This window comes from Schistocerca serialis, chromosome 10 (genome assembly GCF_023864345.2).
Source record: "Schistocerca serialis cubense isolate TAMUIC-IGC-003099 chromosome 10, iqSchSeri2.2, whole genome shotgun sequence".
Classification (NCBI taxonomy): Eukaryota; Metazoa; Arthropoda; class Insecta; order Orthoptera; family Acrididae; genus Schistocerca; species Schistocerca serialis.
Window position 1 is genome coordinate 210982349 of NC_064647.1, and position 26848 is coordinate 211009196.

Consider the following 26848-nt stretch of genomic DNA (forward strand, 5'->3'; position numbering starts at 1 on the left):
CCATCAGAATTTATCAGTGTAGCCAAGACACTGAACTGTCGTAGTAATGTTCCATGTTTTCATTTTGGCAGTACATTAGGTACACCAAACAGTGGGACCATAATAACGTCTTCATTGCTCACGGTGGTGGACAGCATGTCGTGTCAACACCACACTCTTACAAGGCACACCAACGTAGAATTAGTGCAAAACCAAAGATAGTGCTCCATGATCACTAGGATAAACAGGACAAATGGACATTGCAGTAATTCAGGGTAGTCAGCTTATGAGGTGAAGGACATCAAGTCACATAATATTGACAATTACAGTCTTCATTGATAGTTCGTGGCATTCATAGCCCAGTTATTGAACATTTCTGTACCAAGTATGTAGTATTACAGAAAAATGTTCATTACTTGTTTTACATAGAATCAGTAGCCTTCTTTTCCTGGTTACAAAATATTATGAAATAATCGCATTCTTTTCAGTTACAGAGTATAATTAAGAATCATTAACCTTTTCCTAATTACAGTTAATTAATCATTTGTCATTAATTAATCATTTGTCTAATTACAATTAATTAATCATTTGTATAATTACAGTTAATTAATCATTTGTCGTTAATTAATCAGTTGTCTAATTACAGTTAATTAATCATTTGTCGTTAATTAATCATTTGTCTAACTACAGTTAATTAATCATTTGTATAATTACAGTTAATTAATTGATCATTTGTCATTTCAATATATTAAGAATTATTAGCCTTAATTAATTACAAAGCATTATTAAACAGTACCATAGTTAATTAATTATGTGTCATTCCAATCTATTAAGAATCATTAGTCTTTTCCTAATTACAAAGCATTATGAAACAGTCACATTCATTTCCAAATACAAAGTATGAACATTGAAAACAAGAGTTAATTAATGGCATAATTAATAACAATTTCGTTGATTGACATTAATTATTGGCACTCAGTGGCCATCAAGTATTGAATAGAATAAAACATAGTTCATCATTCAGTATTATTCAGATCATTACAAAGTCATTATTAAAAATCAGTTAATTACAGTCAAATCATTAGTAATCACAGGCATTACAATAAACAGTGGCAGTTATTAGCTAGTGACAAAGCATTATTTTGAATATAGTCTCATTAAGAGGTCATTACTCGAGTGACATGCTATTCAGAGTTGATCAGTATTATTCAGAATTATCATAAACTAGTGACATTATGTGGGACTGGTAATACATTTTTTTTTGGTAGCAATGCATTGCGTTGGGATCGATAATTAATTGCTGAGGCATAATACTTTTTGCTTTTGACCTATTGCTGCAAATGAGGATAGGTAACGTCATTCGTCATGAGTCAGCTGTAGCAAGATTATGTAACAAGGCAGTACATGTGATCACATTTATAAATGATAAACACAAATGGGTAAAAAATATAAAAATGCAAGTACTAGAACAGGTATAATAAGTAACAGGTTTAGTAAGTGTCATGAAAAACTTTTCCTGAAAAAAAAATACAAAAACGGATTATTGACCTGAAAGAAGAAACGCACACTATGCTGAAAAGTAGTAAACTTCGAATTAACAAGTAGTGAAATGTGTATAAAATGTGTTCCATAGCTGTCCTTTCCAAAACTTTCCGTCATCCTACTATGCAATGTAACACCTGCTGTCAAAGCAAACCGCAACAAATACTTAAATAACTACGTAGCATAAATACATTACTTCAACATTATCCTCATCTGTAAAGAAAAAACTTCATTATCCATCACTTCATTATCCATATTATCATAACTTCATTATTATCATCACCTGTAAAGAAAAACTTCATTATTCATAATACCATACCCTTCGTCATTATTCATCAGTATTCACTATCATCTGCAAAAAATCACTTCATTACTCATTACATAACTATTCCTTATCTCTAGCATATTTCATCACTAAAACTAAGATGTGTAGTTCAGTCTGACAGCCTGCATCAATCACCTTGTAATCTGAAAGAAAAAATTAGTTAAGACTGCTATTCTGTGATGAGTATAGTATAGTCTTGTTAATGCTTGTTAATCCTGATCCCTTTACTCTTCCTCATAAAGTTATTGCATCTCCTTTCGTTTATTCCGTAGGTGAAATTCCCATTTCTGTTGAATTTATTTCTTACACGCACCATTTCTTTCTGAAATTGATGACAGAGATTAATGTCTTGCATTTAAATCATATACCCACTAAATAATGACTGGTTTATGGTGACATAATTAGCCATACAGCATAACATGACAGAAAACGTAATATGTCCAAGACATTGACAGTGTTCGGATGCGAAAAAATGTACACAGAATAATACAATGCAGTAGCAAAAAAAATGTGAAACAGTCACGATGTTGAGATGTCATAAGGCAAAAAAAAATGTCAAAGTCGACTGGTGTGTGTTATATCTTAATTATTTCATAGTCCATACAAACAAAACTGGAGTACAGTCATATACACAAAAAAATGGAAAATGTGCACGGTCTGATGTGTAACGACAAGAAAAGCGACCTGCTAACCTTACCTTGCCGGGCACTTGCCAAGAAAAAATACGATAATCATCAATAAGTATTCACATAAATATAATTGCTGAAATAGTCGTAAATGTGTAAATTCATCTGGAAAAATATGCACGGTCTGATGTGTAACGACAAGAAGAGCGACCTGCTAACCTTACCTTGCCGGGCACTTGCCAAGAAAAAATACGATAATCATCAATAAGTAGTCACATAAATATAATTGCTTTAGTAAATGGCATCATAGTGTGTTGAATCATACAGTGGTTTCACTCAATAAACGGTTTAATGTTTGAGATATGGTGATTGCCTTTCGATTTTCTGGTTCTCAAAGTTTCGACGTGTACAACATTGGGGTGAGGGATGCTGCGAATCCGATACGGACCTGCGTATAGAAGTTCAAATTTACTGCACTTACCTTTTAATTTACTGGATAAATAGTGTGTACGTACTAGTATCTTCTGTCCAACGTGAAAGTCGCGGCGTGTACAAACCTGTTTTTGCTGTCTTCTCCGGCGCTCTGCGGCACGTTTGATGTTGTTCAGCGCAATGTCAATTATTTCGTGGTGTCGTAGGCGACGATTTTTGGGGAATTCTATTAATTCTTTAATTTTGTTCGGTGGTTCAACGTTTTTCAGTATAACAGTCGGAGATAGCATAGTGGATTCATTTGGAATGGAATTAATTACATCTTGGAATGAGAGTATGTGTGTATCCCAATCAATATGTCTTTTGTGGCAGTATATTCTGCACAGCTTACCAATTTCCTTCATTAATCTTTCACAAGGGTTCGAAGAAGCGTGGTACTTGGATATATAGATCGGAGAAATGTTTCTAGCTCGTAACATGCGTGTCCATACACTACTACGAAATTGAGATCCATTATCAGAAATTACTTTCATTACATGCCCTACATGAAATAGAAAATGTTTTACAAATGCTTTCGAAACAGTTTTAGCAGTAGCTTTGCGTAACGGAGTGAAAGTAACAAATTTTGAAGTGAGTTCAACAGCGACAAAAATGTAGCAAAAACCTCTGTTAGTTCTCGGAATCGGACCAAAAAATATCTACTGCGGCCATGTGTCTTAATTTCACAGGTATAATGGGATTTAAAGGAGGAATATGTGAAGTGGTGTCTGATTTAGCTTTCTGGCAAATTTTACAAGACGCTAAAACTCGTCGTATACGTTTTTCCATGTTGGTAAAATAACAGTTCTGTCTCAGTATAAGAAAACATTTTCGTGCTCCGTAATGTGCGTAACTTAAATGAGTGTACCAAATTAGTTTGTTAACCAGTTCGTCAGGAATGCATAATAACCAAATGTTGCTGTCAGGATGAGAGCGGCGAAACAGAATGTCATTGCGTACAGTGTAGTGGTTCCTAATCGTAACATTTTTCCTATCTTGCCAAAGGTGTTTAATTTCTTTCCACACATTGTCCTTATTTTGTTCTTGTGCTATGTCCTGTAATGACGATGAAATAAAATTTTCAAATGCAACCTGCTGAATGTACATGACACTGAAATTTGCTTTGCAGAAGTTGGTTGCTACGTCTTGCTGATTGTTACTGAGAGAACGCGATAGTGCGTCTGCTATAACATTTTGCGTACCGGGAATGTGAACAATCGTAAAATTAAATTCTTGCAAATAAAGTTTCCATCTACTTAATCTATCGTGAGTAAATTTGGCTGAAAGTAAAAATTGTATGGCTCTATGGTCAGTGTAAACGGTGGTGTGTCTGCCATAAAGAAAATGCCTAAATCTCGTGAAAGCCCATACAACACATAATGTTTCTAATTCTGTAACGGAATAATTTCGCTCAGCAGGTGACAAAATGCGACTTGCAAATGCGATGTTTTTAATTACTGTAGAGCCATCTTCTTCTATTTCCTGGAAAATGTGTACGCCTAAAGCGGTGTTGGAACTGTCGGTAGCGATGGAAAAATTTCTAGTAAGATCTGGATGCGATAAAAGTGGTGCATTCAACAAAGCATGTTTCAAATAACATTCTCGTGAACAAAATTCTGCGTGTCAAAAGTAATGTTTGCGTTTCTGTAATATGCAATCTGTGCTGTATCTGGTTTGTTGCTGCTCATAAGATCGACTGTTATTAAATGTACGCTGAAAATTGTGCTCATCATTCTTTTTACGTCTGTCCTAATAATCATTCCTATACGGTGTATTGCGATAGGAATTGAAATAGAGTGTTGTCTGCACGTAGTTATTTCTTTGCTGCCATGCGTTACTATTTGTTGGAGCTGAGACTATACATGCACGCGGCGAAACATTAAAGTTTGGTTGACCTTGTAGTCTGCATTGTTGGTTAGGTATGCTAAGCGGTTGACTTTAATGCTATTGTGGTGAAAAACATCTATTGTTACAAAAATGTGGTTGCGACTGCCGAAAATTTTGTACATACTGATGATTACGATTTTATCTGTAATTAAAATTACGGCGGTAGTTGTCATTACGGGAGTGCCTACTGAATATTGTCACATTCGGTAGAAGTTTGTCACATCGGGTTTTCATTACTCGTTTCTTAATACTAGGTAGAGCAATAGTTAAAGAGCAGTTTGGATAGATATAAAGGATAGTAGAAGAGAAGGCAGCAGTGCAGAAAACTAAAGATGAAACAGCACTACTACAGCTCGGGGCCCTATGCTCGCTACGGCACATATTCATTAAAGCGTAATGAATCCCCTGAGGTCGTTTACGCACTGCAAATAAATTTTAGCTTTTGCGTTGCACGCAATAGCGGTAAAAAATCAAAAGCAAATTGTTGTATTCTTGCTAATTCCAGTTTCTGCATTATAGGCAATGCTGTTGTAAATACAAAAATAAATTGTCGCATCTGGTTCAAAGTTAGCTTCTGCATTACAGGCAATAGCGGTGAATGTACAAAGATAAATTGTCGTATACAGTGCAAAGCGTGTGCCTGTACGCTGTCATTATTACTTTCTTTACATTTTCTGGCGGATAAAATTTGCTCGTAATCTACGTTCTCGTCATTGAATTTGAAAACACGTTCGGGTTTGTGTGTGAATCTGTTTGTCTGTGTCATTTCGGATTTCAAGTTGCGTAGCTTTTCAGATTTTAAGTCGCGTGGCTTTTCGGATTTTAAGTCGCGTAGTTGCTGTAAATTGCTCACATGATACGCGCTGCGTGAGTCTGACACATGTTCATAAAGTGGCGTCTGTTGCGGTATGTTATTAACAGAAGTGTTTTTCATTTCTGTTACTTCTTGTTGTAAATTTGATAACTTCCTACGTAACGTGTTGTTAGATGAATCGATCTCATTAATTGTCTGCTGTAAATTTTGAAATTCAGGCGTTTGGATAAATGAAACCGGTGCAGTATCGTCTGATTTATTGTCATTAGTATTTTCGATAACATCAATACGACTGGCCAATTCATCACATTTTTCAGTCAGTATTTTAACCTGATCATCGGTTTTAGAATCAGACGCATTAATCTGTTTTTGCAACTTGCGCGTAGTTTCGCTCAGTTTTTTAACATCAGCTTTGATGACATCGCAATCCTGTGTTAGATCTAGTTGTTCGAATCTATCTGTCACTGTTTGAATATTTACTGTGTGTGTATCCGTTTTTGCTTTAAGATCAGAAATTTCATCCCGTAATTCCGCGTTCAATTGTTCTATGGTATTAATTTTGTCGGACACTGTAGTAATATTATTGTCTACATACGTCTTCGCTTTCGCGAATATTTTACGTTTGTCCTCTTGTCTCTGTGCAGTGATTGTTTCCATGACTTGTCGTTTTACTTTGTTTTGATCTTGAATAAATCTGCGGAAACGCGTGTTACTGTTCTGTATGTGCTGACTAAAGCGCTCGTTAATCTGAGTATTCTGCTGTTCGAATTTCGCGTCTATCTTTGCGTCCATAGTGCGCGAAAGTTCTACCGTCATTGCTTTAAACTCGTCCCGTAATTGTGCAGCTTTTTCAGAGCACTGTTTAGCGACTCCGCTAATTTCGTCTCTGAGTGTTTCGGTTGCGACTGTTTGCATTTCTCTTAATTCTTGCGCAACAGATTTAATTTCTTCGCTATTTTTTTGTGAACAAGCCTCAATTTCCACGCGCAACTGTTCCTTAGTGTCATGGCACTGCGCGGCAACGGCTGTAATTTGTTCACTAAGTTGTTTGAAATTTTCGTCATTATTGTCAAGTTTTTCATTTAAGTGTTTGTTATCTTCCCTAAGTTGTTTGAAATTCTCTTTAAATTGTTTGTTATCTACACTCTGTTGTTTGACTTGTTCATTAAGTTGTTTGAGATTGTTGTTAGTTTTCTCACTTTGCTGTTTGTTCTGTTCTATCAATATTGCCATAAGTTGCTCCAAGGTGACATTACCTACTCTATTCTCAGTACTGTTTGATGGTGTATCTATAGTTGTCGCGCTTTGTGTGACCATTTGGTCATTTTGCAACTTACAAAAAGGATTATCAGTCGGATGTGCACTATCAGACACTGTTCCGGAATTAAATGGATCCGTCATACTCTCACTACGCTGACCATTTTCATTCGAAAAATTTGTCTGTACATTACTTGGATTTTCTAAATCGGGTGTGTTAAGCTCTGCAGCGCTCATTACCATAGAGCATTCTGCGTCATCAATTGTCGTCAAGTTAACAGACGAGACAATTGAGTTCGTTTGTTCATCATTAAGGTGAAAGTCATCATTAGTGGTTGGAATGCACTGATTGTTAGTGAACGCAGGATTGTCATCACCACGCTGCGTATCACAATTACTATCGGTCACGTTGCTTAAGTCGGTAATTTCATTCACAATACTTCGCGATACACTATTCACAGTCTTTCGCGGCATTTTTGCAATAGTCACAATTATTCACAAAACAAAAAAAAAGCACAATGCAAAAGCAACACACAAATACAACAAAGCAGCAAATTGCCGTTGACCTGTAGAAAGAAAGTCACAATATTATTAAAAGCGTTGCGCCAAATCCTAATTATCTAAGCAAATAAGAGCAGATATCTGACTGTCGCTCAAAAGACTCTCAACGAAATACGATCCTGGACTGGGTGTCGCCAAGTGTAACCTCCCCACCGTAATTTTATAAGAAAGAAAAATAAAGCAATACTTAATAGAGATGGGAGCCGAGTGTAACCTCCCCGCAAAATTTAGAATAATTGACAATATTATTTAGGGATGCTAATGGACATTACTCTATGCGTAACTTGCCCACAATCAAATGTACTGACAATGGCAACAAAAATGTGAAATACGCAATCTGACTCAAATATAAATCCTTCAAAAAATTAAAGTCCATTCAGTGACAAGAAAATTCAATTAAACCGAAATATCGGTTTTTGGCCCTGTGTAAAAACAATCAGAATTAAAGTCTTACCTCAGAATAAATGGATGTCACATATCTGCTCTTGTTGTTGCGCACCGCTTCGAGGAACTGCATTGCAAATAATAATATTCTCTTTTTTTGTGATTTTAGTGGAATTTTTCTTCAAAAGAAGTGGAATGAAATGGGAAGTGCAACGAAATCTTGAGTTCAATAAAAAAATTAAATTTTTGAAAAATGCTTTTGAAATAAAAAATTATTATTGAGAGACTTGTTGGAGAATAATTACAATAAATAAAATTTTTCATTATCTAATGATTATATTAATTAACAGTATACCTTATTCCTCATCTTGACCATTGTTGCCGACCGCGTACATCACACAACCGCACTGGGCTGCTACTACTGACCGACCGCTCTGCATGACGACTACAGACTGAGTACTGCTCTCAACTAGACAGAGCTACAGACTCGCAACGACTGAACTGACAGACTCGCAACGACTGACTGACTGCTACTTTGCATAGCGACAACTAACTCGCAAAGACTACTACTGACAGAGAACCGCTCGCAACACTCGCGCGGTCAAGCGCATACTCTCTGGTCACAGATGCTACAATGCCTTGCCATCGCTGCTGCGTTACATACGTGTTTCAGGTGTAATGACTTCTCTATTAGTTGTAATCGAATTATTTTCGGAACGCACTTGGTTCCTTTTCTACTTTAAAAAAAAAAAAAAAATGATCAATTAAAAATTTTAAGAGAAATGTAGGTGAAAAATGGCGATGCAATAATAAGAGTGATTTTTTAAAAAAACTTATAATTCCTATTCACGTAAATAAAAGATTCTATTACACCTCCTCCTTCTCAGATCAGTTACCAGTACATAATCCTCTTAATTAAACACGGCGATAAATTGAGGTTTTACATTTGAAACATAGCATTACAGCTGCTTCCTCATTTTAACTCAGATAAACACTATCTGCTACTGCGCCTGCACGCACAGCAAAGATGATAACCTAACCCTGCAATACAGCTTACAGCCGGCCGGAGTGGCCGTGCGGTTCTAGGCGCTACAGTCTGGAGCCGAGCGACAGCTACGGTCGCAGGTTCGAATCCCGCCTCGGGCATGGATGTGTGTGATGTCCTTAGGTTACTTAGGTTTAATTAGTTCTAAGTTCTAGGCGACTGATGACCTCAGCAGTTAAGTCGCATAGTGCTCAGAGCCATTTGAACCAATACAGCTTACAACATCGCTGCTCGCTTACTTTCCTTGAGAGCAAAGCTATGACATTATTGTACAATCGATTAATTCTCGAATGACACCTCTTATGTTCTGTCCAAAATATGTCCCAACGACAGTGCAGTTTTATCAGCAGACTGAAAACGAACATTATTTCATCAGCTTTTCTTTCAAGCAAAGTTACAGTTCCACAGCTAAAACGATGGCATTCAGTAACTTCAGTATTTAATTACCGCTGTACATGATCATATTGAGTCGCTATGGTGACGCTTTGGAAATGGAAGAGGATGTAGATGAAGATGAAATAGGAGATATGATACTGCGTGAAGAGTTTGACATAGCACTGAAAGACCTAAACCAAACACAGGCCCGGGAGTAGACAACAATCCATTAGAACTACTGACAGCCTTGGGAGAGCCAGTCCTGACAAACTCTACCATCTGGTGAGCAAGATGTATGGGACAGGCGAAATACCCTCAGACTTCAAGAAGAATATAATTATTCCAATCCCAAAGAAAGCAGATGTTGACAGATGTGAAAATTACCGAACTATCAGTTTAATAAGTCACGGCTGCAAAATACTAACGCGAATTCTTTACAGACGAATGGAAAAACTGGTAGAAGCCGACCTCGGGGAAGATCAGTTTGGATTCCGTAGAAATATTGGAACACGTGAGGCAATGCTGACCCTACGACTTATCTTAGAAGCTAGATTAAGAAAAGGCGAACCCCCGTTTCTAGCATTTGTAGACTTATAGAAAGCTTTTGACAATGTTGACTGGAATACTCTCTTTCAAATTCTGAAGGTGGCAGGGGTAAAATACAGGGAGCGAAAGGCTATTTACAATTTGTACAGAAAGCAGGTGGCAGTTATAAGAATCGAGGGACATGAAAGGGAAGCAGTGGTTGGGAAGGGAGTGAGACAGGGTTGTAGCCTCTCCCCGATGTTATTCAATCTGTACATCGAGCAAGCAGTAAAGGAAACAAAAGAAAAATTCAGAGTAGGTATTAAAATCCATGGAGAAGAAATAAAAACTTTGAGGTTCGCCGATGACATTGTAATTCTGTCAGAGACAGCAGAGGACCTGGAAGAGCAGCTGAACGGAATGAACAGTGTGTTGAAAGGAGGATATAAGATGAACATCAACAAAAGCAAATCGAGGATAATGGAATGTAGTCGAATTAAGTCGCGTGATGCTGAGGAAATTAGATTAGGAAATGAGACAATTGAAGTAGTAAAGGAGTTTTGCTATTTGGGGAGCAAAATAACTGATGATGGACGAAGTAGAGAGGATATAAAATGTAGACTAGCAATGGCAAGGAAAGCGTTTCTGAAGAAGAGAAATTTGTTAACGTCGAGTATAGATTTAAGTGTCAGGAAGTCGTTTCTGAAAGTATTTGTATGGAGTGTAGCCATGTATGAAAGTGAAACATGGACGATAAATAGCTTAGACAAGAATAGAAGCTTTCGAAATGTGGTGCTACAGAAGAATGCTGAAGATTAGATGGGTAGGATCCTAGGAAGTTCTGGTCTTACGTTAAATCAGTAAGTGGCTCGAAACAGCATATCCAGACACTACGGGATGATGATGGCATTGAAACAGAGGATGACACGCGTAAAGCTGAAATACTAAACACCTTTTTCCAAAGCTGTTTCACAGAGGAAGACCGCACTGCAGTTCCTTCTCTAAATCCTCGCACAAACGAAAAAATGGCTGACATCGAAATAAGTGTCCAAGGAATAGAAAAGCAACTGGAATCACTCAACAGAGGAAAGTCCACTGGACCTGACGGGATACCAATTCGATTCTACACAGAGTACGCGAAAGAACTTGCCCCCCTTCTAACAGCCGTGTACCGCAAGTCTCTAGAGGAACGGAGGGTTCCAAATGATTGGAAAAGAGCACAGATAGTCCCAGTCTTCAAGAAGGGTCGTCGAGCAGATGCGCAAAACTATAGACCTATATCTCTTACGTCGATCTCTTGTAGAATTTTAGAACATGTTTTTTGCTCGCGTATCATGTCATTTCTGGAAACCCAGAATCTACTATGTAGGAATCAACATGGATTCCGGAAACAGCGATCGTGTGAGACCCAACTCGCCTTATTTGTTCATGAGACCCAGAAAATATTAGATACAGGCTCCCAGGTAGATGCTATTTTTCTTGACTTCCGGAAGGCGTTCGATACAGTTCCGCACTGTCGCCTGATAAACAAAGTAAGAGCCTACGGAATATCAGACCAGCTGTGTGGCTGGATTGAAGAGTTTTTAGCAAACAGAACACAGCATGTTGTTATCAATGGAGAGACGTCTACAGACGTTAAAGTAACCTCTGGCGTGCCACAGGGGAGTGTTATGGGACCATTGCTTTTCACAATATATATAAATGACCTAGTAGATAGTGTCGGAAGTTCCATGCGGCTTTTCGCGGATGATGCTGTAGTATACAGAGAAGTTGCTGCATTAGAAAATTGTAGCGAAATACAGGAAGATCTGCAGCGTATAGGCACTTGGTGCAGGGAGTGGCAACTGACCCTTAACATAGACAAATGTAATGTATTGCGAATACATAGAAAGAAGGATCCTTTATTGTATGATTATATGATAGCGGAACAAACACTGGTAGCAGTTACTTCTGTAAAATATCTGGGAGTGTGCGTACGGAACGATTTGAAGTGGAATGATCATATAAAATTAATTGTTGGTAAGGCGGGTACCAGGTTGAGATTCATTGGGAGAGTGCTTAGAAAATGTAGTCCATCAACAAAGGAGGTGGCTTACAAAACACTCGTTCGACCTATACTTGAGTATTGCTCATCAGTGTGGGATCCGTACCAGGTCGGGTTGACGGAGGAGTTAGAGAAGATCCAAAGAAGAGCGGCGCGTTTCGTCACCGGGTTATTTGGTAACCGTGATAGCGTTACGGAGATGTTTAATAAACTCAAGTGGCAGACTCTGCAAGAGAGGCGCTCTGCATCGCGGTATAGCTTGCTCGCCAGGTTTCGAGACGGTGCGTTTCTGGATGAGGTATCGAATATGTTGCTTCCCCCTACTTATACCTCCCGAGGAGATCATGAATGTAAAATTAGAGAGATTAGAGCGCGCACGGAGGCTTTCAGACAGTCGTTCTTCCCGCGAGCCATACGCGACTGGAACAGGAAAGGGAGGTAATGACAGTGGCACGTGAAGTGCCCTCCGCCACACACCGTTGGGTGGCTTGCGGAGTATCAATGTAGATGTAGATGTAGATGTAGATCACATAACTAATGAGGAGGTGTTTAATAGGATTGGGGAGAAGAAAAGTTTGTGGCCCAACTTGACTAGAAGAAGGGACCGGTTGGTAGGGCATATTCTGAGGCATCAAGGGATCACCAGTTTAGTATTTCAGGGCAGTGTGGAGGGTAAAAATCGTAGAGGGAGACCAAGAGATGAATACACTTAACAGATTCAGAAGGATGTAGGCTGCAGTAGGTACTGGGAGATGAAGCAGCATGCACAGGATAGAGTAGCATGGAGAGCTGCATCAAACCAGTCTCAGGACTGAAGACCACAACAACAGCAACAACAACAACAACATGGAGACGCTTGCAGAACCTCAAGTATACAGTACACTCATGGAAAATGGACAGTGAAAAAGGGATTCTAACTCTAGATGCCTGTTGGTCGCATTACTGCCGTTGCGTTGTGTCTAAGTGGTGTAGAGTGTTATGTTGCCTTGGCCGCGTGGCCTGGACGCACGGTTGTTGCGTCGCACTCGGTCAGTGAGTGCCACGTCATACCGAGTGAGGGAACCGCCAACCGCGTGCTTCCGCATGCGCATGCGTACCGAGCCTAGCGGGAAAGGCCGGCCACGGCGCGTACGTCACAGCACGTGACTGTGCAGGTCTTAAGAGTGCCAGCAGGCGTCTCCAGTGTGGAGCGAAACTGCACTGATTGAAAATAATAATAATAATAATAATCCACCAATAGGAAGTTGGCAGACGTGATCCTACAGGTCAAAGATGATGTCTATTCAAATTTCGCGCCAGTCGCATAAGATAACGCCACTATGAGGTTGTAAATTAGATTTGCTTTAAATCCACGCTGTAACGGCCTTGAGCGTTAATTACCTTTAAGATTGAGCGTGCTTCTAAGACGGCAAAGACGCCATTGTCAGCATCTTACTGATGTGATTCTTCAGTTTCTCCAGGCGTATTTTATGACGAAATAAATATCGGGTGAACGGCCTGGTATGAGTGTGTATAGGACACAATATTTCGGCAGTCGGCTACGTTGATGTACTGACCGGCGGTAGTCCAGCCATGTTTCGGAGGAATGTTTACAAGGAAGGAAAATTCGGAAGGCTCTACATCCCTCACCTGCAGCACCGGCGAAAACTGAGGATGAACCTCAGGAGGAGGCGGTCTTGGCTATTATTCCGTTTTGTGAGGCCTTTTCCGGAAAATTGGACGCATTTTACGCAAACACCAAGTGAAAACCATCTTCCGTCCTCCAAGCAAAACCAAGAGCCTTCTTGGTAGTGTCAAGGACAGCCTTGGTCTACGTAAATCTGGGGTTTATCAGATACTGTGCCATGCGGTAGTGTATACATAGGGCAGACCATTCGTACCATTGAGGACCTATGCCCAGAACATCAACGGCACACTAGACTGCAACAGCCCAGTAAGTCAGCAATCGCTGAGCATTGCCTGTCGGAACTCCACAGCATGGATTATGACCAGATAGACCAAACTTCCAAATACTGGGACTCTGTCATCAAAGAAGCCATAGAGATCTGAGTAAGGGAGCCACAACTAAATCGTGACACCGGTTACATCCTTAGCAAGGCGTGGGAACCCGCGATCACCCGGATGAAGATGAAAAAGGATATTTCCCAGAGTGTACCGACTTCAAGGGTGGAGGGAAGAATAACGAGAGCGGTGCCGGCAGACCCTCCTGAACGAGAAGACCTAGGACGCAGCGGCCAGACGGCGGGAGAACGGACGCTGTACCTGGACCACGCGCGGGGCGCGAACTGCACCGACTCGTAGGAAGCGCCTGAGGGAGGAGCGGCAGAGGGATTGTCCTATATACAGGGTGTTACAAAAAGGTACGGCCAAACTTTCAGGAAACATTCCTCACACACAAAGAAAAAAATATGTTGTGTGTCCGGAAACGCTTACTTTCCATGTTAGAGCTCATTTTATTACTTCTCTGCATATCACATTAATCATGGAATGGAAACACACAGCAACAGAACGTACCAGCGTGACTTCAAACACTTTGTCACAGGAAATGTTCAAAATGTCCTCCGTTAGCGAGGACACATGCATCCAATCTCCGTCGCATGGAATCCCTGATGCGCTGATGCAGCCCTGGAGAATGGCGTATTGTATCACAGCCGTCCACAATACGAGCACGAAGAGTCTACATTTGGTACCGGGGTTGCGTAGACAAGAGCTTTCAAATGCCCCCAAAAATGAAGGTCAAGAGGGCTGAGGTCAGGAGAGCGTGGAGGCCATGGAATTGGTCCGCCCCTACCAATCCATCGGTCACCGAATCTGTTGTTGAGAAGTGTACGAACACTTCGACTGAAATGTGCAGGAGCTCCATCGTGCATGAACCACATGTTGTGTCGTACTTGTAAAGGCACATGTTCTAGAAGCACAGGTAGAGTATCCCGTATGAAATCATGATAACGTGCTCCATTGAGCGTAGGTGGAAGAACCTGGGGCCCAATCAAGACATCACCAACAATGCCTGCCCAAACATTCACAGAAAATCTATGTTTATGACGTGATTGCACAATTGCGTGCGGATTCTCGTCAGCCCACACATGTTGATTGCGAAAATTTACAATTTGATAACGTTGGAATGAAGCCTCATCCGTAAAGAGAACATTTGCACTGAAATGAGGATTGACACATTGTTGGATGAACCATTCGCAGAAGTGTACCCGTGGAGGCCAATCAGCTGCTGATAGTGCCTGCACACGCTGTACATGGTACGGAAACGCCGGCCGAAGTGGCCGTGCGGTTAAAGGCGCTGCAGTCTGGAACCGCAAGACCGCTACGGTCGCAGGTTCGAATCCTGCCTCGGGCATGGGTGTTTGTGATGTCCTTAGGTTAGTTAGGTTTAACTAGTTCTAAGTTCTAGGGGACTAATGACCTCAGCAGTTGAGTCCCATAGTGCTACCATTAGAACCATTTGGTACGGAAACAACTGGTTCTCCAGTAGCACTCTCCGTAAAGTGACGTGGTCAACGTTACCTTGTACAGCAGCAAACTTCTCTGACGCTGACATTAGGGTTATCGTCGACTGCAGGAAGAATTGCCTCGTCCATTGCAGGTGTCCTCGTTGTTCTAGGTCTTCCCCAGTCGCGAGTCATAGGCTGGAATGTTCCGTGCTCCCTAAGACGCCGATCAATTGCTTCGAACGTCTTCCTGTCGGGACACCTTCGTTCTTGAAATCTGTCTCGATACAAACGTACCGCGCCACGGCTATTGCCCCGTGCTAATTCATACATCAAATGGACATCTGCCAACTCCACATTTGTAAACATTGCACTGACTGCAAAACCACGTTCGTGATGAACACTAACCTGTTGATGTTACGTACTGATGTGCTTGATGCTAGTACTGTAGAGTAATGAGTTGCATGTCAACACAAGCACCGAAGTGAACATTACCTTCCTTCAAATGGGCCAACTGGCGGTGTATCGAGGAAGTACAGTACATGCTGACGAAACTAAAATGAGCTCTAACATGGAAATTAAGCATTTCTGGACACATGTCCACATAACATATTTTCTTTATTTGTGTGTGAGGAATGTTTCCTGAAAGTTTGGCCGTATCTTTTTGTAACATTGCGCCGGCCCACCGCCGGTCAGTACATCAGCGCACCCGATGATGGCAACGTGGTCGTTTGCCAAAATATTGTGTCCTATGCATACTCATACCAGGCTGTTCACCCGAGATTTATTTCGTCAGCATCTTACTGACTTTGAACGATGTCGTGTAGTAGGACTACGAGAAGCAGGATGTTCTTTCTGCGATATTGCAGGAAGACTTGGCACGACTGTCGCCAATGTACTTGATTGCTGGCACCGGTTATCACGAGAATGTACGGCCGCAAAAAGACCGAGCTCTGGAGTTCCGGGTGCGATTACCAAAAGAGGTGACCATTGTGTTCGGCGTATGACTGTGGCGCGTTATACTGCATCTGCAGCAGCAATATGAGCAGCAGGTGGCGCCGTAGTGAACTTTTACAAACAGGTTACTTCAAGGACAGCTCCAAATCAGACGCCCTGTAGCGTGTATTCCACTGACACCAAACCACCGCCATCTGTGACTTCAGTGGTATCAAGCGAGAGCTCATTGCAGGGCAGAGGGGGGGGGGATCTGTTGTGTTTTCTGACGAAAGCCAGTGATGACCATGTGTTGGGTAAAAGGAATCCAGTTGAGGGCCTGCAGCCAAGCTCTCTGCACTTGAGACACGCTGGACCTACACATGGAGTTACGGTCTGGGGTGCGATTTCGTATGACAGCGGGAGCACTCTCTTGGCCATCCCGCGCACCCTGACTGCAGATTTGTACGTCAATCTCGTGATTCGACCTGATGTGCTGCCACCTATTAACAGCATTCCAGAGAGTGTTTTCCAACACGATAACGCTCGTCCACATACCGCTGTTGTAACTAAACGTTCTCTGCAGCGTGCCTGCTCGGTCACTGGATGTGTCTCCAACCGAGCACGTATGAGACATCATACGACAACTCCGGCGTCATCCACAACCGTCATTAACCGTCCCTGTCTTGACCGGTCGAATGCCACAGGGGTGGAACTCTTTGTCTCACAAACTGACAGCCGGCTCTTGGACAACGCAATGCTTGCATGTGTGCACGCTTGCATTCAACTATCTGGCCGTTACACTGTTTAATCATGTAGCAGCATTTCACATTTGCAATCTCATGTCTCGCGCTTACATTAACTTGTAGTCTTGCAGCGTTAATAACTTAAATACGTTACCTAGGCAAAACAATTCCTGGAATTTATGTAGCTCTACGTTATCATGGTTTTGAAGTTTTTTTCCCACCAGTGTGTTTCAGACGAGCTTAATAAGTCTTCGAATGTTTGCAAGCTCTCGATTGCACACGACATAGTTACGACATGTAGTTTGTACCTTTTCAAGTACGTATTTCCCATGGACCCTAAAGGGGTCGAGATTTCCAAAGTGTGGAGGAAGTGCAGGGAAGCATTCCCAACTTCTGTGATGGCCCTTTTTAGAGATGTCCATTCCTCTTCAACTGTACTGCCTACTGCGCTATTCCTTATTGCTGTATCTACAAAGGGCGTTTGAAAAGACCGTGCAAAGTCCGAGAGATGGCACCACCGGCGCGTATCGAGGTCATGTTTAGATAGTAGCATCTTTGGAAGGAACGCACTCCAAGTTTCAGCCGTATTGGTCTATTTCTTTGTGTTGGGCATTCGTGTGAATCAAGGAAGTCGAGTGATTGTCAAAAAATGGACGAGGAAGAATTTCGTTTGGTGATTCAACATTCCTAGGAAGTTCTGGTCTTACTTTCAATCAGTAAGTGGCTCGAAACAGCATATCCAGACACTCTGGGATGATGATGGCATTGAAACAAAGGATGACACGCGTAAAGCTGAAATACTAAACACCTTTTTCCAAAGCTGTTTCACAGAGGAAGACCGCACTGCAGTTCCTTCTCTAAATCCTCGCACAAACGAAAAAATGGCTGACATCGAAATAAGTGACCAAGGAATAGGAAAGCAACTGGAATCACTCAACAGAGGAAAGTCCACTGGACCTGACGGGATACCAGTTCGATTCAGAATTACGCGAAAGAGCTCCCCCCCCCCCCCCCCCCTTCTAACAGCCGTGTAGCGCAAGTCTCTAGAGTAACGGAAGGTTCCAAATGATTGGAAGGGGGCACAGGTAGTTCCAGTTTTCAAAAAGGGTCGTCGAGCAGATGCGCAAAACTATAGGCCTATATCTCTGACGTCGATCTGTTGTAGAATTCTAGAACATATTTTTTGCTCGCGTATGATGTCGTTTCTGGAAACCCAGAATCCACTCTGTAGGAATCAACATGTATTCCGGAAACAGCGATCGTGTGAGACCCAACTCGCTTTATTTGTTCATGAGACTCAGAAAATATTAGATACAGGCTCCCAGGTAGGTGCCATTTTCCATCACATCCGGAAGGCGTTCGATGCAGTTCCGCACTGTCGCCTGATAAAGTAAGAGCCTACGGAATATCAGATCAGCTGTGTTGCTGGATTGAAGAGTTTTTAGCAAACAGAACACAGCATGTTGTTCTCAATGGAGAGACGTCTACAGGCGTTAAAGTAACCTCTGGCGTACCACAGGGGAGTGTTATGGGACCATTGCTTTTCACAATATATATAAATGACCTAGTAGATAGTGTCGGAAGTTCCATGCGGCTTTTCGCGGATGATGCTGTAGTATACAGAGAAGTAGCAGCATTAGAAAATTGTAGCGAGATGCAGGAAGATCTGCAGCGGATAGGCACTTGGTGCAGGAGTGGCAACTGTCCCTTAACATAGACAAATGTAATGTATTGCGAATATATAGAAAGAAGGATCCTTTATTGTATGATTATATGATAGCGGAGCAAACACTGGTAGCAGTTAACTTCTGTAAAATATCTGGGAGTATGCGTGCGAGACGATTTGAAGTGGAATGATCATATAAAATTAATTGTTGGTAAGGCGGGTACCAGGTTGAGATTCATTGGGAGAGTTCTTAGAAAATGTAGTACATCAACAAAGAAAGTGGCTTACAAAACACTCGTTCCACCTATACTTGAGTATTGCTCATTGGTGTGGGATCCGTACCAGGTCGAGTTGACGGAGGAGATAGAGAAGATCCAAAGAAGAGCGGCGCGTTTCGTACAGGGTTATTTGGAGATGTTTAGCAAACTCAAGTGCCAGACTCTGCAAGAGAGGCGCTCTGCTTCGCGGTGTAGCTTGCTGTCCAGGTTTCGAGAGGGTGCGTTTCTGGATGAGGTATCGAATATATTACTTCCCCCTACTTATACCTCCCGAGGAGATCACGAATGTAAAATTAGAGAGATTCGAGCGCGCACGGAGGCTTTCCGGCAGTCGTTCTTCCCGCGAACCATACGCAACTGGAACAGAAAAGGGAGGTAATCATAGTGGCACGTAAAGTGCCCTCCGCCACACACCGTTGGGTGGCTTGCGGAGTACTTTGTGAAAGGCAAAACGCCTCTGGAGACTAAAGAGAAGCTTGATGAACATTACGGTGACTCTGCACCTTCGATTACAACAGTTTATAAGCGGTTTGAAAATTTTCGGAGTGGCCATATGGGCACAAGTGATGCTGAACGTTCTGGGCGCCCTGTGGAGGTTACGTCTCCAGAAATCATTGATGAAATCCATGATATGGTGACGGATGACAGAAGAGATAGGGTGCGTGGCATTGCTAGTGCTGCGGGCATCTCGAATTAACGGGTACATAATATTTTGCATAAACATTTGGACACGAGAAAGCTATCCGCAAGATGGGTTCCGCGATTTCTCACGCTTGACGAAAAACGGAATTGTTGCAAGGATGGTTTGCAGCTGTTGAGGAAGAATCCACAGAACTTTAAGCGACGTTTCGTGACTGTGGATGGAACGTGGTTACATTACTATACCCCTGAGACCAAACAGCAATCTAAACAATGGGTTACCAAGGGAGAAACTGCACCAAAAAAGGCGAAGACCATTCCTTCGGTTGGAAAGGTTATGACGACTGACTTTTGAGCTTCGCAAGGAATAATCCTCATCGACTATCTGGAAAAGGGTAAAATTATTACCGGTGAATATTATTCATCGTTATTGGTCCGTTTGAAAACCGAGCAGCAAGAAAAACGTCGGCGATTGGACCGCAAAAATGCCCTTTTCCATCACGACAATGCACCAGCACACACCTCAGCAGTTGTGGTCGCAAAATTAATGGAAATAGTATTCCAACTTGTTTCACATCCCCCCTATTCTCCAGACTTTCCTCCCTCGGACTACTATTTGTTCCCCAATTTGAAGAAATGCCTGGCGGGACAAAGATTTTATTCAAACGAGGAGGTGATTGCAGCAACTAATAGCTATTTTGCAGACTTGGACAATTCCTATTATTCGGAAGGGATCAACAAATTAGATCAGCGGTGGACGAAGTGCTTAAGTCTAAAAATAGACAATGTCGAAAAATGGAAAAGATTTACCCGGAACACGTTAGTATTTTTTTTATTTTTGCACGGACTTTTCAAACGCCCCTCGTTTCCCCAGTGGCGTCATTCAGCATGCTGAAGACACTCTCCGACAGCCGTTGAGAGAACAGTGTTAACCAACTACAGATTGTGGCACACATTGCAACAAACGCAACCAATCACCTGAGCTCTGTGATTATACTTGGATCACTTCAGACTAGCAGAGAATGTAGAGAATACTGCCCTTGCTCACAGAATTTCAACGAAGCTCACAGTCTGCAGCTTTGTCCCCCAGGTTCTGAATTAAATGGGAGGCTTGAATTAGAGTCTGTTTGAGTTCTCTGACAAACAAGGCTGCAACTTCCTAGACTTGCAACATAGGGTTGAGAACTATGAGGTCCCCCTAAATGGGTCAGGTGTAGCCTACACATCAGAGGCAGTTACTCAGGGGGGTGAAAACAAGCCTTTTTTTTTTTTTTAGACTCTCCATTCAATTCAGATAACGATAGCTGAAGGAAACCCAAAAGTCACAGTGTAAGATTCAAAGAAAAGCCCCTACAGATCAGTGTACACAAAGTCTAGTGGTTGATTGTCGAAGCGTCATCAACGGAGGTTGAAGCGCTCCTAAAGAACAGTGACACTCACATAATACAGGTACATAAGGCTTACTACGTGGAGCTGGCAGTAGGGAGAGATTAGCGTAGATTTAAGTGACTACCAAAGCGATAGGGAAATGGGGTATGGACATCGTGTAATGGTCGCAGTAGACAAAATAAACTCAGATCCACCGAGATAGAAATCGAAGCTACATGTGAGACTAAGTGGGCGAGACTTATTATCAAGGATGGGCGTAAATTACAGTTGGATCATTCTCTCGACCACCTGACTCATTTTCTGATGTAACTGAAAACTTTAGAGTAAACGTCAGTTCGCTTGTATGTAAGTACCCCAAGCATAGTTTAATCACTGGAGGAACCATCCAACAAATGATTGTTCTCGTGCTCTTCCTATCTGAGTAGTACAGTGCAGCATTAGTAGATGTACTCTAGAAACAGGGCTCGTAGAATCAAAAACAGAGTTTAACGGCTTTGGCAGGAAAAGACACAAAGCAGTTTGTTGCAGTGTACACACTCCATTCTGATTAAATAAAGTTGTCACATAGCTCTAGTTGTTGTTGTTGTGGTCTTCAGTCCTGAGACTGGTTTGATGCAGCTCTCCATGCTACTCTATCCTGTGCAAGCTTCTTCATCTCCCAGTACCTACTGCAACCTACATCCTTCTGAATCTGTTTAGTGTATTCATCTCTTGGTCTCCCTCTACGATTTTTACCCTCCACGCTGCCCTCCAATACTAAATTGGTGACCCCTTGATGCCTCAGAACATGTCCTACCAACCGATCCCTTCTTCTAGTGAAGTTGTGCCACAAACTTCTCTTCTCCCCAATCCTATTCAATACCTCCTCATTAGTTATATGATCTACCCATCTAATCTTCAGCATTCTTCTGTAGCACCACATTTCGAAAGCTTCTATTCTCTTCTTGTCCAAGCTAGCTATCGTCCATGTTTCACTTCCATACATGTCTACGCTCCATACAAATACTTTCAGAATCGACTTCCCGACACTTAAATCTATACACGATGTTAACAAATTTCTCTTCTTCAGAAACGCTTTCCTTGCCATTGCCAGTCTACATTTTATATCCTCTCTACTTCGACCATCATCGGTTATTTTGCTCCCCAAAAAGCAAAACTCCTTTACTACTTTAAGTGTCTCATTTCCTAATCTAATTCCCTCAGCATCACCCGACTTAATTCGACTACATTCCATTATCCTCGTTTTGCTTTTGTTGATGTTCATCTTATATCCTCCTTTCAAGACACAGTCCATTCCGTTCAACTGCTGTTCCAAGTCCTTTGCTGTCTCTGACAGAATTACAATGTCATCGGCGATCCTCAAAGTTTTTATTTCTTGTCCATGGATTTTAATACCTACTCCGAATTTTTCTTTTGTTTCCTTTACTGTTTGCTCAATACACAGATTGAATAACATCGGGGAGAGACTACAACCCTGTCTCACTCCCTTCCCAACCACTGCTTCCCTTTCATGCCCCTCGACTCTTGTAACTGCCATCTGGTTTCTGTTCAAATTGTAAATGGCCTTTCGCTCCCTGTGTTTTACCCCTGACACCTTCAGAATTTGAAAGAGAGTATTCCAGTCAACATTGTCAAAACCTTTCGCTAAGTCTACAAATGCTAGAAACGTAGGTTTGCCTTTCCTTAATCTTTCTTCTAAGATAAGTCGTAGGGTCAGTATTGCCTCACGTGTTCCATCATTTCTACGGAATCCAAACTGATCTTCCCCGCGGTCAGCTTCTACCAGTTTTTCCATTCGTCTGTAGAGAATACACGTTAGTATTTTGCCTCCGTGACTTATTAAACTGATAGTTCGGTAATTTTCACATCTGTCAACACCTGCTTTCTTTGGGATTGGAATTATTATATTCGTCCTGAAGTCTGAGGGTATTTCACCTGTTTCATACATCTTGTTCACCAGATGATAGAGTAAAGGAATGTTGTCTACTCCCTGGGCCTTGTTTCGACTCAGGTGTTTCAGTGCTCTGTCAAACTCTTCACGCAGTATCGTATCTCTCATATCCTCTTCCATTTCCATAATATTGTCCTCAAGTACATTGCCCTTGTATAGGCCCTCTATATACTCCCTCCACCTTTCTGCTTTCCCTTCTTTGCTCTAGTACTTCATAAACATTTGCTACGCTTCACGAAGGAATTATCCGAAAGGGACGGAAATCGGTAGATGTGATTTACGGTATGTGTACAGACAAAAATGGGATGATTTATTCAAGAGAAAGAGCTTCATGAACAGAGCAAGTCAATAATACGTTAGTCCACCTATGGCCCTTGTGCAGCAGTTATTCGGCCTCGCACTGGTTGAGAGAGTTGTTGAATGTCCGACTGAGAGATATCTTGTCACATTCTGTTTAGTTGGCGCGTTAGATCGTCAAAATCCCGACGTGACTGGAGGGCTTTCCCCTTAACACTCCTAACATTCTCAGTTGGAGAGAGATATGCTGACCTCGCTTGCCAAGGTAGGGTTGGGCGAGCACGATGACAAGCGGTATAAACTCTCGCCGTGTGCGGGTGTGCATTATCTTGCTGAAGTGTAAGCGAAGACGGCTTGCCAAAAAGGGCAACAAAACGGTGCGTAGACTATCGCCTAAAAGTAGACAATGCCGAAAAATAAAAAAGGTTTACCCCAAACACGTTAGTAGTTTTTATTTTTGCACGGACTTCTCAAACGCCCCTCGTAGTGTGATGTCGCAAGTCTGTTGTGGGGCCCTTATTTCTCGTGGTCCCGCATGCTTAAAAAGTGACATAGACCAACGCTACTGAAGCGGATTCGCCTCTCTGTTGCGTATCGATTCGGAGTGTCGCTGGCCGGGTCCCCCGAACAGCTGGGGGTGGCCTGGTCTGCTCTGCTGTGCAGTCACAGGGAGGCGGACGCGGGCAAGAACCTGCGTGGGCGGCGGGCAGTAGAGCGCCGCCCCCGCCGCCCACGCACTCGGCTTTCGCCCGCAATGCGGCGCCGGACGTCACTAGCTTTGGGGCGCTGGAGCTCCCAGGGCCGGCATCTCCGAGTTAACCCACCGCCCACACTCTCAAAAGCGGGGCCCATCCGTAGACGTCTCCGATGTTCGCTGGTATCCGCAGTAATTGGCCCAAGTATAACGAAATACTGGTTGATCGGAAGATCACACTCATAAAAAAAAATATCCAAGTGTTGGGGTTGCGCAAAAACATGGAAACACCGCGAGAAATCTATGCTCAAACATAAACACAGATGGTAACCGAACTTGCATCTGTCGCGAAAGCGACCTATGCAGTGGTCTCAGTAGGTTGCAAGTGTTATCTTTTTTTTTTTTTTTTTTCAAACACTTAATTTTTTGACAGAATTTTGTAAATAAATGAACATAAAAACAAAACAACTCAGGATATTTTAATTATTATAGTTCCATGTGTGTTAAATCTCACACTTGTCATGTTGTGAAAATTTCATGTCTCTACCATCAGTGCCGACCGCGGTGGTCTAGCGGTTCTAGGCGCTCAGTCTGGAACCGCGCGACTGCTACGGTCGCAGGTTCGAATCCTGCCTCGGGCATGGATGTGTGTGATGTCCTCAGGTTAGTTAGGTTTAAGTAGTTCTAAGTTCTAGGGGACTGATGACCACAGATGTTAAGTCCCATAGTGCTCAGAGCCATTTGAACCATTCTACCATCAGTACTTTTTTAGAAAATGGGTCATTTATTGGAAAAAATGTAGTTCACAGATACTGAGGTTTAAAATTTTTTTATTACAAATTCTTATACAGACGTACATTTTTGCGTCTTTTATGCACTAGAATTGCCCTGACTCATAGTCTGTGTCTTCTCCAGTGTCACAACGACCCAGTGCTTGCCTCCATCTTTTCTTTCTTGCTTCTTTTGTCATTTGCTGAGCAGCTAACTCCGCTTCACGTACACGAACCTCATGCAGTTCCCGCAGTCCTTTAGCTGTGTTCTGTCCAAATCTTACCCCTAACTTCTCCAGAACCTTACGTCTTTCATAGTTCCCACCATTAAAAATTATTACACCAACAAATACATTTTTAGGCACACGGCACCTCACAACCTTATTGAATGATTCATTCACATTCTGGGTCTTCCCACGTAAACACTTCTTTAGTAGCTCAGGAAAATCTCTGTAAATAAGTTTGATTGCCTCAATTACTGCCAAAGGAAGAGAATGTTTATGTGTAAATTCATGCAGGGAGCCAGAAAATTCAGCTTGGCTATATTTGCACCAAGTGTTTGGTGGAGGTGGACACAAAGCATGACATGGCTTTTCATCGGTTGATATTCGATGAAAGAAAGTGCTCCACACAGCACTTTTCATCTTCTCTAAATTGTCACAGTTATCTCTAATGGCCTTCCCATAATATTCCTGTAATTCATCAATAACTTTGTCCGTTAGTCTCCCAGCACTGTTATTGTCTTGCCATCAGAAAGTTTTGTGTTACCCAGCTTGGTTTTTAGGTTTATTCGTAATGTTAATGTCTGAGACGTAGCAGTAGGCACAAAACAAAGCAATTCACAGCTCAAATGGTTCAAGTGGCTCTAAGCACTATGGGACTTAACATCTGAGGTCATCAGTCCCCTAGAACTTAGAAGTACTTCAACCAAACTAATCTAAGGACTTCACACACATCCATGCCGAGGTAGGACTCGAACCTGCGACCGTAGCAGCAGTGCGGTTCAGGGCTGAAGCGCCTAGAACCACTCGGCCCCACCGGCCGGCTTGCAAGTGTTAGCCATGGTCAGGACGGCATTCTGTGTAGTTGTGAGTGCATTATGTCGGAGCTAAGTGAATTGGAATTGTATGCTCGGTGTTGCCATTACCAAAGTAGCCGAAAAGTTGTGTTTCAAGATCTGTACCGTATGTAGGTAAAGCGAAAAAATATTATCCGGCAAAGCTGTCGGCACACGGACCGTGCATTCGAGCGTTGAGTGTGCCGAGTTTCTAACGTCATAGCGTGGAATAGCGCTTTGGGAAGTTCTCCCGAACGTGAAAAGCAATATGTAGCATGTGAGCTATTCTGAACGTGCGTCTGAACGTTGATCAGTGAGATGGTAGAACGCCGCCTACGTCACTTTCACGCCATATTCTTTCGGTGTAAAGTTGTTAGGTCCCGTATTGGCTTTCAGTTGAAGACCGTATGTATATACCGGGTGATCAAAAAGACAGTATAAATTTGAAAACTGAATAAATCACGGAATAATGTAGATAGAGAGGTACAAATTGACACACATGCTTGGAATGACATGGGGTTTTATTAGAACCAAAAAAAAAAAAATACAAAATATCAAATAATGTCCCACAGATGGCGCTTCATCTGATCAGAATAGCAATAATTAGCATAACAAAGTAAGACAAAGCAAAGATGATGTTCTTTAAAGGAAATGCTCAATATGTCCACCATCATTCCTCAACAATAGCTGTAGTCGAGGAATAATGTTGTGAACAGCACTGTAAAGCATGTCCGGAGTTATGATGAGGCATTGGCGTCGGATGTTGTCTTTCAGCATCCCTAGAGATGTCGGTCGATCACAATACACTTGGAACATCAGGTCACCCCAAAGCCAATAATCACACGGGCGGAGGTCTGGGGACCTGGAAGCTCAAGCATTACGAAAGTGGCTGCTGAGCACACGATCATCACCAAACGACGCGCGCAAGAGATATTTCACACGGCTAGAAATATGGGGTGGTTCTAATAAAACCCAATGTCATTCCAAACATGTGTGTCAATTTTTACCTCTCTTTCTACATTATTCCGTGGTTTATTAAGTTTTCATATTTATACTGACTTTTTGATCACCCAGTATATCGTCTCTGAGCACCAGGAATATGAGGAGCTGTCGAAAACACGCCGTTAATTATATGATTCGTTGTAATAAA

At 42.1% G+C, this 26848-nt stretch overlaps 1 protein-coding gene across 1 annotated transcript in view; it reads left to right on the plus strand.

Moving 5' to 3' along the window:
• LOC126424790 (RAC serine/threonine-protein kinase) overlaps positions 1-26848 on the plus strand; it is a 770672-nt gene that overhangs the window by 173222 nt on the left and 570602 nt on the right. The window lies entirely within an intron of this gene.